Raw genomic sequence first — 11751 nt, forward strand, 5'->3', positions numbered from 1 at the left:
GAGCTGAGAGAAGGTTGGAGAAGAAAACATCACTGTGACAGTGTTAGCATCATTTTCTGTCCACGACTTGAAGCTGAAAGCATCCAAACTCCATTTTTCAGCTGATGTGGTGAAGCTGCTGTTGTCTGACTGTTTGCTCTAAATGTCCTCCAGTGGATCTTCTGACTGGAGGTCCTGACCACGGTTATAATAGTTAACGAAAACGAACAAAATAACGAAAACTTCAATTGAAAAAAACAATTGTCACGTTCCCAGGGGTTAGGATTTTGGTACCTGCCTCGTTGGGGTTCGAAGCGAGCAGAGCTGAGACCATAAGGGTGACGTAGCAACGTTCAGGACACTGATTGGCCAAAGGCAGTCTTTCACGAAAGACCAAAACCGCCATTTTTAAATGCCTGGCGTGTGGATTTTTACATTAACACGTATTAAAAACTGAAAAGCTGATGAAACTGTACCATGGGTGAACAAAGAACTACAGACGTTTCTGTTCTCTGTGGCCGAAGAAAAAGCACAATGCAGACAGTTGTGCAGAAAGTTTAGTGTTAGCTAAAATATCGGGCACACAGACGTACTTATTATGTATACATTTCTTTCCATTGTAACAGGTCACTACAAGATCTGCAATCCATTACCTAGAATTGGTTTTCCTTAAACTGATGTACAGGATTACTAATCTGACTTTGATGGGCAAATTTGACAACAGAATACAATTATGAAGCACTAAAACACAGGACCACAAAACAATTAAATGCATGATGAAATAATGATATGCTTTGTTAAATGAAATAAAATGGCATTTTCAACTAAGTAATAAAATAGTTGGTGGTGCAGTGGTTAGCGCTGCCGCCTCACAGCAAGAAGGTCGTGGGTTCGATTCTGGGGCCTGGACCTGGGACCTTTCTGTGTGGAGTTTGCATGTTCTCCCTGTGTCTGCGTGGGTTCTCTCCGGGTTCTCCGGCTTCCTCCCACACTCCAAAAACATGCACGTGAGGTCAATTGAACGTTCTAAATTGTCCGTAGGTGTGCATGTGAGTGTGAATGGTTGTTTGTCTCTATGTGGCCCTGCGATGAACTGGCGACTTGTCCAGGGTGTCACCCTGCCTTCGCCCTAAGACAGCTGGGATAGGCTCCAGCAGACCCCCGTGACCCTGAATAGGAATAAGCGGGTATAGAAGATGAATGAATGAAATCTTTATTGAATGAATGACACATTTTATTTCACTCGTGGTTTATGTAATTATTATTTTTTGCTCCATAGCTTTCATGATTCAGCATTACATGTTAAGCGTGATGAATTGCATGAAAAGAGAGAGCACTCGCTGACAAATTAACATAGTGTGCTGTTTAATTCCATGAGGACGACAAAATATTTGCAAATTTGTGTTAGCTACACACATCGACAGGTGCAAGAGAAAGGGAGGAACTTTCAGGGAGGAACTTTAAAGATCGTTGAGTTTTTATTTTTAATTTTTTTTAGTTCTGATGAAATAAATAGACCAATCATTTCATTACTTTGTCTGCTTTCCAAAGAGAGTTGCTTCAAAGAATTATCATTTATTATTCAGTGGCACATTGCTCACTTGTTTAATACACAAATAATAGTATATTATTATAATAATACTATTTTATTAATATAATAATAATAATAATAATAATAATAATAATAATAATAATAATAATAATCATCATCATCATCATCATCATCATTATTATTTCTAAAATTTCGAAACAACAATCGTCAGTTGTTCCGTAAAAAATACATTGATTTCCATGTTGAATTTTGTACGGTTCGTGAGCGCGCACGTCTGTCAGTGACGGTCTCCACACTGACACAACTGCGCATGCTCTATTATCCCAACAATGCGGAAGTCAAAAAGTTTTTGGGAGCCATGCGCTGGGTGAGCAACTTCATTGAAAGGAATGGGACGCCATCTTGGACTCTGGGGGCTTGCCGCACTGTCACGCAGGTTGTGACGTAGCGGGCCGGCGACACCGACAGGTATGACGTGAATGATTGACAGCTACCATTCGTTCCCGTTAGCGAGAGGATTAAAAACAAACAGACACCATAATGGCATCAAAAAGGAGTTATTCCAGCGGTGCGGAAAAACGGAAGGAAAAGAAAACTGATCAAGAAAAACTTGCAAAGGGGAAAGGTAAGTTATTTGTTTGTGATGTGGGCTGGAGAGGTGGAGGTGAAACGCTGTTGTCCCCCCCCAGTTTGTTTATTTGTCCTGCTAGCCAGCTAGCTAGCGTCGGATAAATGTTAGCTGGCTGGCTAATATTTGTTCGTCATGAATCAGCGTTTTTATTTGTTTTATGAAAGTTGACCATGTCCTGCCATGTTGGCCTATCCTGCCATGGCAATGACTGATTGACTCCACACCCGTTTATTCACATTCTAACAGGGAGGGCATGTTGTAGTTGTTGTTGTAGTCAGTCCCCTGTTATTGTTCAGTGGAAGTTGTCTCTCACATATTTGACTCTTAATGTTATTTTAGCCTTAACTTAGGATGAATTTACTAAGCTTAGTTTGTATTTTGTAGGCCCTTAATTATAAATGTGCTACTGTTTTATAATTCAAAGAAATAGTTTATGGAAATACTTTATTTGGCATGGTGTTGACTATTTTAGACTATTGTGGTAGTGGGTCATTTATCTTAGTTTTATTACTTTAACTAAGTACAGTGTGTAAAGTAATGCCAAAAACTCTTAAAAATGACAGTTTTGTAATTGGGTAAAAGCTTTAAAGGGACACTGCAACCATAATGTTTAATTTAAAAACAAATGAATTTTTAATTTTCCTATATTACTGCAACATCACTGTAATAATAGAATAGGAAAATGCGCTTCTGATCTGTTTTGCTTGATGATCTAATGAGGTTTGTCTCTGCAGGAGCAATTCTAAAATATGTTGGCGCTCCAGACATTGAGCCAGAGGGATCTCCCGAACATCCTGACCAGGAAGCTCCAGGACCAACACGTTCCTCAGAACCTCCTTCTGTCCAGGTGAATAATGTGTGTTATTCTTAGTAGCTAAGCTGATAAGTGTGGGACGAAACTAAGGCAATTAAGCATTATTTTGATTGTTGGTTTGCGTTTTAGTGTTGCACTTGTTGGTTTGTTGGATTTTCTTATTTAAAGTAAGCATTTTCTTTTATGAATACTCAATCTGTTGTATTTATTGACATATAGAGGATTCTTTTCCTAGTATTATAGTGTTTGTTTGTTTTTAAATCAGTTTAACTTGCCTGAGTTGCTCAACTGAAGATGTTTAATTTTACCTGTAGCCTGTTTTGCTCACGAGGTGTAATAGATTGTGGAATCTTAGTAGACCTTAGTAGACGCACGCTGCTGAGAGTGTCAGCAATCAGCTCCGATGACCGTGGTGCTTGTAAATAAGGCAAATGCGCCATCTAGTGGGATGCAGCATGTTTATTCGTGTTGGAGCAATGACAAGTACTACTAACAAAACAAAAGATGCACAGGGTAAAAAAAAAAATCATAAACTCTTATTAGATCTCTTATAGATTATTGATAATAGCATTCTAATTGATTTCAAACCTTTTCAAAAGATCTTTTGCCAATAGCACACCCAAATATTTGATAACCTTGGAATTCCATTTGATTTTATATTTTCCTCTAATTTCTCAGCCTGGATGATAATTCAGCGTGAGAACTTGAGTGTTTGCTATGTTTAACTTGTTGCCTGTGTATTTACCATAGGTTTCTATTATCAACATCAAATGAGGTAAGGTTCTGTCCGGGTCTTGGAGAACCAAAATAATATCATCAGCACAAAGCCCTGTTAGATATCCCTGCTCTCCTATATGTATTCCTTTTAGTTTGTTACTTTGTCTGATCATTTGTGCCAGCGGCTCAATGAACATAGCAAACAATGTAGCGCTTAGGCAACATCCTTGACGAGTACCATTAATCTTTATCCTTGCCATAGGTTCTTGGTAGAGACCTTGAATACACTGTATTAACTTTTCTTGGAACCCCAGTTTCCCAAGAACTTGATACAGAAATCTCCAATTCACACAGCCAAGGCTCACCAGTAACAGCTCGCAGGCCCTGCTTTTGGATCTGATCTATTATGTATAGGACCCGTCTAATGTCTTCTTGAGTCTGCCTACCTGTTAAAAAAGCTGACTGATTGGAAGTCCATCTCGTCCCCTTAAATTTCAAAGCGTAACGAACCTGTGTAGCCCGAGGAATTTTATTATATTTTATTTCTTAGGGTGCAACTCCCCAGGTGGCATTGTCAGGCAACCCCCCCCCCCCATTTTCCTTTATACCCACCATCAGAATTGTCTCCACCTCCGCCAGACCCTCCCCCTTGCCGTAGGTTCTTGGTAGAGACCTTGAATACACTGTATTAACTTTTCTTGGAACCCTAGTTTCCCAAGAACTTGATACAGAAATCTCCAATTCACACAGTCAAGGCTCACCAGTAACAACTTTTGGAGCTGATCTATTATGTATAGGACAGTCCTAGGGCTGGACGATATAGAAAAAAAGCATATCGATATAAAAAAAAGTCATATTGATCGATATCGATAATTAACATATTATATATATATATTATATATATAACATTAACATTAACATATTTTAATTGCAGTGCTGGATGTTTTATACTATTACTTCATGACAGACTTTTAATAAAGAACACACGAGCACTGAATTCAAATTCAAACGTTTATTCAACCACCTTTTTTAAACACAACTGAATTGTTTTTTTGTTTTTTTTAATATTATTGTTATTATTATTATTATTAATTTAGTCATTTATTTAAAAAAAAATAGGCTGAGATAGGGCTCTAACGTTCAACTCGACCAGAGGTCTGAAGTTGTGGCGGTTAACAGCTCGTTTTGCACTGATTCCCTGCACTCGTTGTACAGACGAGGAAGAGCTGTGTTTGAAAAATACTTGCAGTCTGGAACTTCATATCGCGGGTCAAGAGTGGCGAGAAGCTGTTTGAAGCCAAGCTTTTCAACGGTGGTTATTGGCAGCATATCCCTCGCTATGAAGCATGTTACTCCATGGGTGATGTCCTTATGGCGCTTGGACGCTTTGTCGTATTTACTGCAAGAAGTCCAGTTTGGTCTGCTTTACTTGCTTGGTGCTGGCGCTGGCAGCGGATTCCTCCGACAACGTGGAGCCGCCGGGTCTGCATTTGCGATTGGTTGGTTGAAGAAATGACCGTAATATTAAGCTACATGATTGGCTATGATGAAAAAGGAAGTGAAACTTTTTCTATCAAACTTTTTATCCACCCCTTTTTTTCCTATTGCAGCACACGTCTATCGATCGATATATATCGTTATCGAATTATCGTCCTGCCCTAGACGGTCCCGTCTAATGTTATCTTGAGTCTGCCTACCTGTTATAAAACCTGACTGATCCTCATCTATCAAGTCCGGCATAAAACTTTCAAGTCTTTTTGAGATGATTGAAGTAAAGATCTTCTAGTCAACATTTAAGATTGAAATGGGCCTATACGATTCACAAAGTTCCTTATTTTTCCCTTCTTTTGGAATAACTGGAATGACAGCCTCTTTCCATGAGGGAGGCCGTTTGCCCTCTGTCAGAGTCAGATTAAAAGAATTTAGGAGTATCGGGGTTAATTCTTCTCCAAATGTTTTATACCACTCACTAGGAAACCCATCACTACCTGGCGCTTTGGTTGATTTTAAGCCTGCTAATGGCAGCATCTATTTCTTTTTTGGTTATACTGGAAATGAGTTTTCTATTTTGCTCATCTCCAATGGCTGGTAGGTCCAATGAGTCAAGGAATTCTTTCATCTCACAATCTTCTTTAGCTGTGGGTTGGGTATATAGATTTTCATAGTAATCTTTAAAAACCCTCTCTATTTCTTCAGGTTCAAGTAGTAGCTGTTTCGTTAATGGGTCTCTAATTTTACATATTGCATGAGAAGCTTGCTGGGCCTTTATTCCTCTTGCTTAATATTTGGTTGATTTACAACCTGATTCATAGTGGGTCTGTTTAATGAATTTCAGCTTTTTCTCAACATCTAGCCTCAAGACATCGTCTATTTCCCTTCTGACACCGATTATTTGTTGTGACACTGTATCGTCCTTATTGCTTTTGTGTTGCTGTTCCAGAGTTGTTCATTGGTTTACCAGCTTCTTGTAACCTTCTTCTCTATGTGGCTGGTGGGTTTGCCCCCACCTTCGCGTCATCAATCACACCTGCGCCGGAGTGCAATCTTTGCGTCCCTCAGTGCGTTTACATGGTACTCGAGAAATGATTGCCTTCGTCCGATTATGATGAGTTTGAGAACTCCGATTGGAATTGGAGAACTCCGATTGAGACACCCAGATAATGCGATTGGAATTCTAATTTCTAGGCCATGTATACGCCTTAGTCGGACTATTAACTGGACAACGTAAGTGCGCACGCGCCACCGCACAACTACGTCGTCTAACAAAACAGACGGCGCGAAACAACCAGCAAACGCGAATAAGAATGTTGACATTTGGAGAGAGGATGAGACCGGGGCGATGCTTTCTCTTCTAAAAGAGATGGACATATTAAAATAACACACAACAGAGACCTTTTTTAAAAGGGTAGCGCAGCAAATGCAGGGCTCCGGCTTTGCGCAGCCCTGAACAAATACGTATTCCTTCGTATTTATATTTCTACCTTTTCGTTCACATTTTTTGTAAGTTGCTGAGAGAGATGTGTTTCCTGTAGATCAGGCATGGCCAAACTACGGCGTGTCTCTGTCCGGCCCGCGTGAAGGCAGTCAAAAATCTAACCTAACTTAGAAATGACACTTGAACCTGCAATGAGTATTTTAGTTGTTCTAAATGAGTCCAACGTTAGAAAAAAAGGAGCGACCCGGACTACCCACAGTCTCTTTTCTATTAACATGGGAATTCAATTTTAATAATTTGTCAACTAAAAACACCGGTCATACTAGAACATCCCTACCAGCTTTCTTCCCTTTATTCTCTGAATTTAATCAAAGAATCTTTGAAACTCTTGTAGCTTTTCTCTAGCTCGTGTCGCTGCTGATGCGTAGCCCCTCCAGGATCCCTCCTTGCACTGCCACTCCGTCGTAGTGCGGGGCACCGAGTGCCCTCCGCACCCGTCGCCACCGCCGTCTTCTCCGCCAGGCCGCGTCTCGCCAATTCCTCCTTTACCTCCTCTGCGCTGTTGTAGGTTCGAGTTCCCGTATCCCAGTGGGTCCTCATCTTGGTGAATGGCGTCTGGAAGCGGATGCCCTTCTCCTTCAGGATTCTTTTAGCAGTGTTGTACTCCTTTCTCTTTTGGACCATCTCTGTCGCGTAATCGTGATGGAATGACGGTACTTTATTCCCCAGTTCTATTTTCTTTGTCCATAGCTCTCTCAGGACCCTCTCTTTGGTAGTAAATTCCAGAAAGTTAACAATGATGGGTCTCGGTTGGGCACCATCCGCTGGCTTCTGTGCAAATGAGCGGTGTGCTCTCTGAATTTGGAAATTAAAATCTGCTGGCAGGTGCAGTTTGCTTTTCAGCAGGTCTTCCACAAACTTGGCCACAGATTCTCCCTCCTCTCCTTCAGTGACTCCATAGATACGTAGGTTGTTTCTCCTCGGCCTGGCCTCCAGGTCAGTTAACTTGTCCTGAAGAGCTTTTTGTTCTCTCGGTGATATGACCAGAGCGTCATTAGCTTCCTGTGCCCAACGTTCTAGCTTTTCAATCCGCGACTCAGCCTGGTTGATCTTGCCGGTCTGGAGCTCCTGTTCGGTGATGACTTTCGCAAGTTGTTGATTTATTTCGTCTTTGAAGTCGTCCAAGTCTTTTTCCACGTCGTTCCTCAGTGTTTCTCCAAACGTGCGAAGGACTTCTTTTGATTCCGTTTTTAAATCCCGTATCTCCTTGCTAATAATTTCTATGTCCGAGCCCTTTTTCGCGTCGTTAGTCACGAGGAGTTCGTTTCGCCATCTCCCTGTGTTTCAGAGCAAGCTGGTAGTTCCGCCATATTGTCTGTTACCGTGTTTCTGTTTTGGTTGAATCGAGTTTTCCTTCCCATTCCAACGTTCCCCTGATCACTTTGTAGTTAATATGATATCTGACAATAGTCATTCAAGTTTTCGGGGAGTTTTTACCCTAGACGGTCGAGAGCCCTGGTGTCGCGCAGTCTACCGCTTTATGGCCAAACCAGAAGTCCCTTCCCTCTAGCCTTTTCAAGGGGGAGGTGGCTAGACTCGGCTCTTGTGGGACGAGAAGCAGAAGGCCTGTCCGATCGGGGGGGAAGATGAGATGACATTTTTGTGGGTCAACACAAACTCATCTGCGAGGACAGCAGCCTTGGACAATGACAACACTTTCTGTTCATTCAAGAACATTACCACCTTCTCTGGCAAAGAGTCTTTAAAATCTTCTAAAAGAACAAGCTCACGGAGTGACTCAAAGTCATTTTTGACATCATTAGCTGCACACCATTTATCAAAGAGGTTGCTTTTCTCCCATGCAAACTCGACAAAGGTTTGACCACTAGATTTTCTATGGTCCTAAATTTTTGCCGGTAGGGCTCAGGAACAAGCTCATAAGCAGGAAAAATTGCTTCCTTTACAACATCATATTGCAGGCTGTCTTCTAAGAAAAGAGCAGACACCAACTCCTGTGCTTTTCCCACCCGCTTGCATTGGAGAAGGACAGGCCACATGTCTCTTGGCCAATTGAGAGGCGAAGCTATTCGCTCCAAGGCACTGAAGTATGAATCAACTTCTGCCTCACGAAATGCTGGCACCAGAAAAATGTTTTTACTGGGGCTGGGCAATGTAGTGGAGGGAGGAGGATTGTTTAATTTGAACGATCAAACTCCCTAAGGAATGAAACGGAATGCCAAATATATAAACATGGATTTTACATGCAATTCTTAGTCTGACCACTAGAGGGACTCCGAGGGGACAGGGAGGACGCGTGACGCCGTCCCTGCTCCCACGGACGGACCGACTCGGAACAGAGGAAAGAATATTTGATATGAAAATTTACGGAGCACCACCTGCTCTTGGTTGTTAGTGTGAGCAAGAAACACTAGAATCAGTCTCAGTACCGTTTCACCTTAATGGTGAGTTCTTGGCCGGTACGCAGGGATTTGAACTACACTTTAATAACCCAGTCAAACAACGACGTCAGGCTCAATATGCATTTATTTCAACAAACACCAAACAGTTTAAACGAGGCAGTATAACACAAAATGACCACAAAACACCACCAGCAACGAAAGGTATCTATGTGTGTTGTGCGTGTGTGTTGTGTGGGCATGTGGGTGCGTGTGTGACTGGAAACGGACCCTAAACTGAGACCTAAAGTAGCAAAATAAAAGGGAAAGAAAAATTATGACCTATTGGCTGTTGGAACAGCCAACCAGACTGTTTACGGGCTTTAGAATTTAAGACTAAATTTATTATGATGCATACCAGACTTCAGAACAAAAGCGAGTGACGAGGCTTACGTTGGATGAGCGTCGGCCCGCAGGTGATTGGGAGATCGCTGCTTGATGGTCCTCCAAGGTGGTCCTGGGAGATCGTACCGGGCCGTTCGGGTCCGGCAGCGCGCAGGGAGCTCAGATGGACGCACCAAGCTCAGACGCTGGAAGCCCGCTCTGCTGTTGTCTGGGAGATGTCTACACTGGCAGTTCAACATCGACGTGCGCTCTTCTTTGCGTAATCCGAGATAAGTGCGGTGATCAAACAAACTACTCGGTTACTTCGATGGCGCGACGTTGAGCCAATTAAAAACAGAAAAAGGAAAAATGACAAAAATCGGTCTCGAGATCGTGGAAGGAAAAATTGAAAAAGGTAAAAATTAAAATGAAAGTAGCGGTCTCGGAGCGAGTCTCAGGGCTGTCAGCTGCCGCTTAAATTGAGCAAAGAGTTGGCTTAATGCCGAGGCAAAAATGATTTAAACAAAAATGAACAATTACGACAAAAACGAACTAAGTACGAGAGGGAAAACAAACGAAAACAAGGCCTTCACAAAACGAGGGATGAGAAATTTCTGAACGGCAGAGTGAAATTCACTAGCTTAAAGTTTCGGGATGGGGGTGGTATCCCGCTCTCCAAGAGCCAATGAAGAGGCCGTTCAGACCCTAAAACTGGTAGGTCCGCCTATACCAGTTGCGTATGATGAGCATGTATGTAGTGTAGGTTTCGTTGCTGATAAATCAATAAACCAATAAAACCGACAATGACTGAAACAAGCACAGGATGAATAAACACAATCACATAGCCCCTTTTTTTTGAACTGGGACAACCTTAAGAAGAAGGGAAGAACGAAAACGAAATAACTAAGCAGATAGAAACGACATTATCTTTACAAGCATATTGAACCGTCTTAATTATAAAGTACCAAATATATCAACATATGTATAAACCTAATCTAAACACACATACCTGAAAATTAGATTTTAATGAAACAGGGTAACAAAGGCATAAACAAATCTTTATTTTATTTTTGCCGACATAACTATAGACATATGAAACACAGATTACCAACGTATATGAGTGTATGTATCTATATTATACATATATATATATATATATATATATATATATATATACACATATATATATATATATGTGTGCATATGTATATGTGTGTAATGCTAGAGATAGCTAAGACACGAGTGTGCCATAGTTGTAACCCTAATGAGAGTGAAAGTTGTTAGAGTGTAGCATGGGGCATGTAAGAGAAATGTGGGAAGGAAAGAATTAACTGTGTAACGCAGAGGGAGATAAACTGATGAAACGTTTGTCCAAGTCTACATCAACCCCCCAGAGGCACTTCCTATTCCTGCCTCTTGAAGGCACTGTGGCTCCACCTGAAGTTCCATTGTACATCTCCTTCAGGATGGAATCCTGGGTTGGCCAAACCTTGAGCTAGGGAAACCATTCAAAGTCCATTTGTGCTTTAATTTTGACAACAATTGTGAATACGTGAGTTTGAAGTGTCCCTGTGGAGAAGAAAATACAGTTTTTAACATTTTAACATTTTGCAAATGTGAGTCCTTCATGAACATCTGGTGTTGTTGTTCAAAGCTGAGGAATGTCCTGGAGCAGATAAGAGTCGTAAACTTTGGGGATAGTTCCAAGCAGGACCCCTCGTTCCTGGCGCCAGGTCCCCTTGGACTGACTCCCCCCTGTGATTTGTGGGGAAAGTGTTTTCCTAAAGTGGGTATTTTACGGTCTCTCCTGACCCCAAATGAGATCTGATCATCAGAAGAGTCGCATCACAGCCAATCGGGTACCACCTCTGCGTCCTCCCAACGTGGTTCATCGGAAGGCCGTGCTGCAATAAATTCCTATTGTCCTGTGAAAAGAAGATTAGGCCCAGATGCGGCACTACAGCAACGATTAAAAATTTTAATCGCAATTAATCGCATGATTTACCTGATCAATCACGATTAATCACGTTGTATACACAAAAGCCAATAATGAATTTAAAAGAAGTCTTTCATACACTTTAATTTAAATGTTCTGCCATATAAACGAAAGCACCATAACATTTATCGTGCAAACACTTAACATCAGCACTTTACACAGAAACATTTTTAATGTAAATCTAAAGTTAAAAAAAATGCAAATACAAAATTAAAGCTTATTGCCAATGCCAGGGCATTACTGTTATCCTGTTCCTTATGAAAAATAAAAAAAATCTACCTACAAAATCCTGAGCCACAATAATAACGGGCAATTTCTGAGGTAACAGCAGAAACATTTTTCTTTTA

This window comes from Nelusetta ayraudi, unplaced genomic scaffold (assembly GCF_046127955.1).
Source record: "Nelusetta ayraudi isolate G7.1 ecotype Tasmania unplaced genomic scaffold, CSIRO-AGI_Nayr_v1 ptg000034l, whole genome shotgun sequence".
Lineage (NCBI taxonomy): Eukaryota > Metazoa > Chordata > Actinopteri > Tetraodontiformes > Monacanthidae > Nelusetta > Nelusetta ayraudi.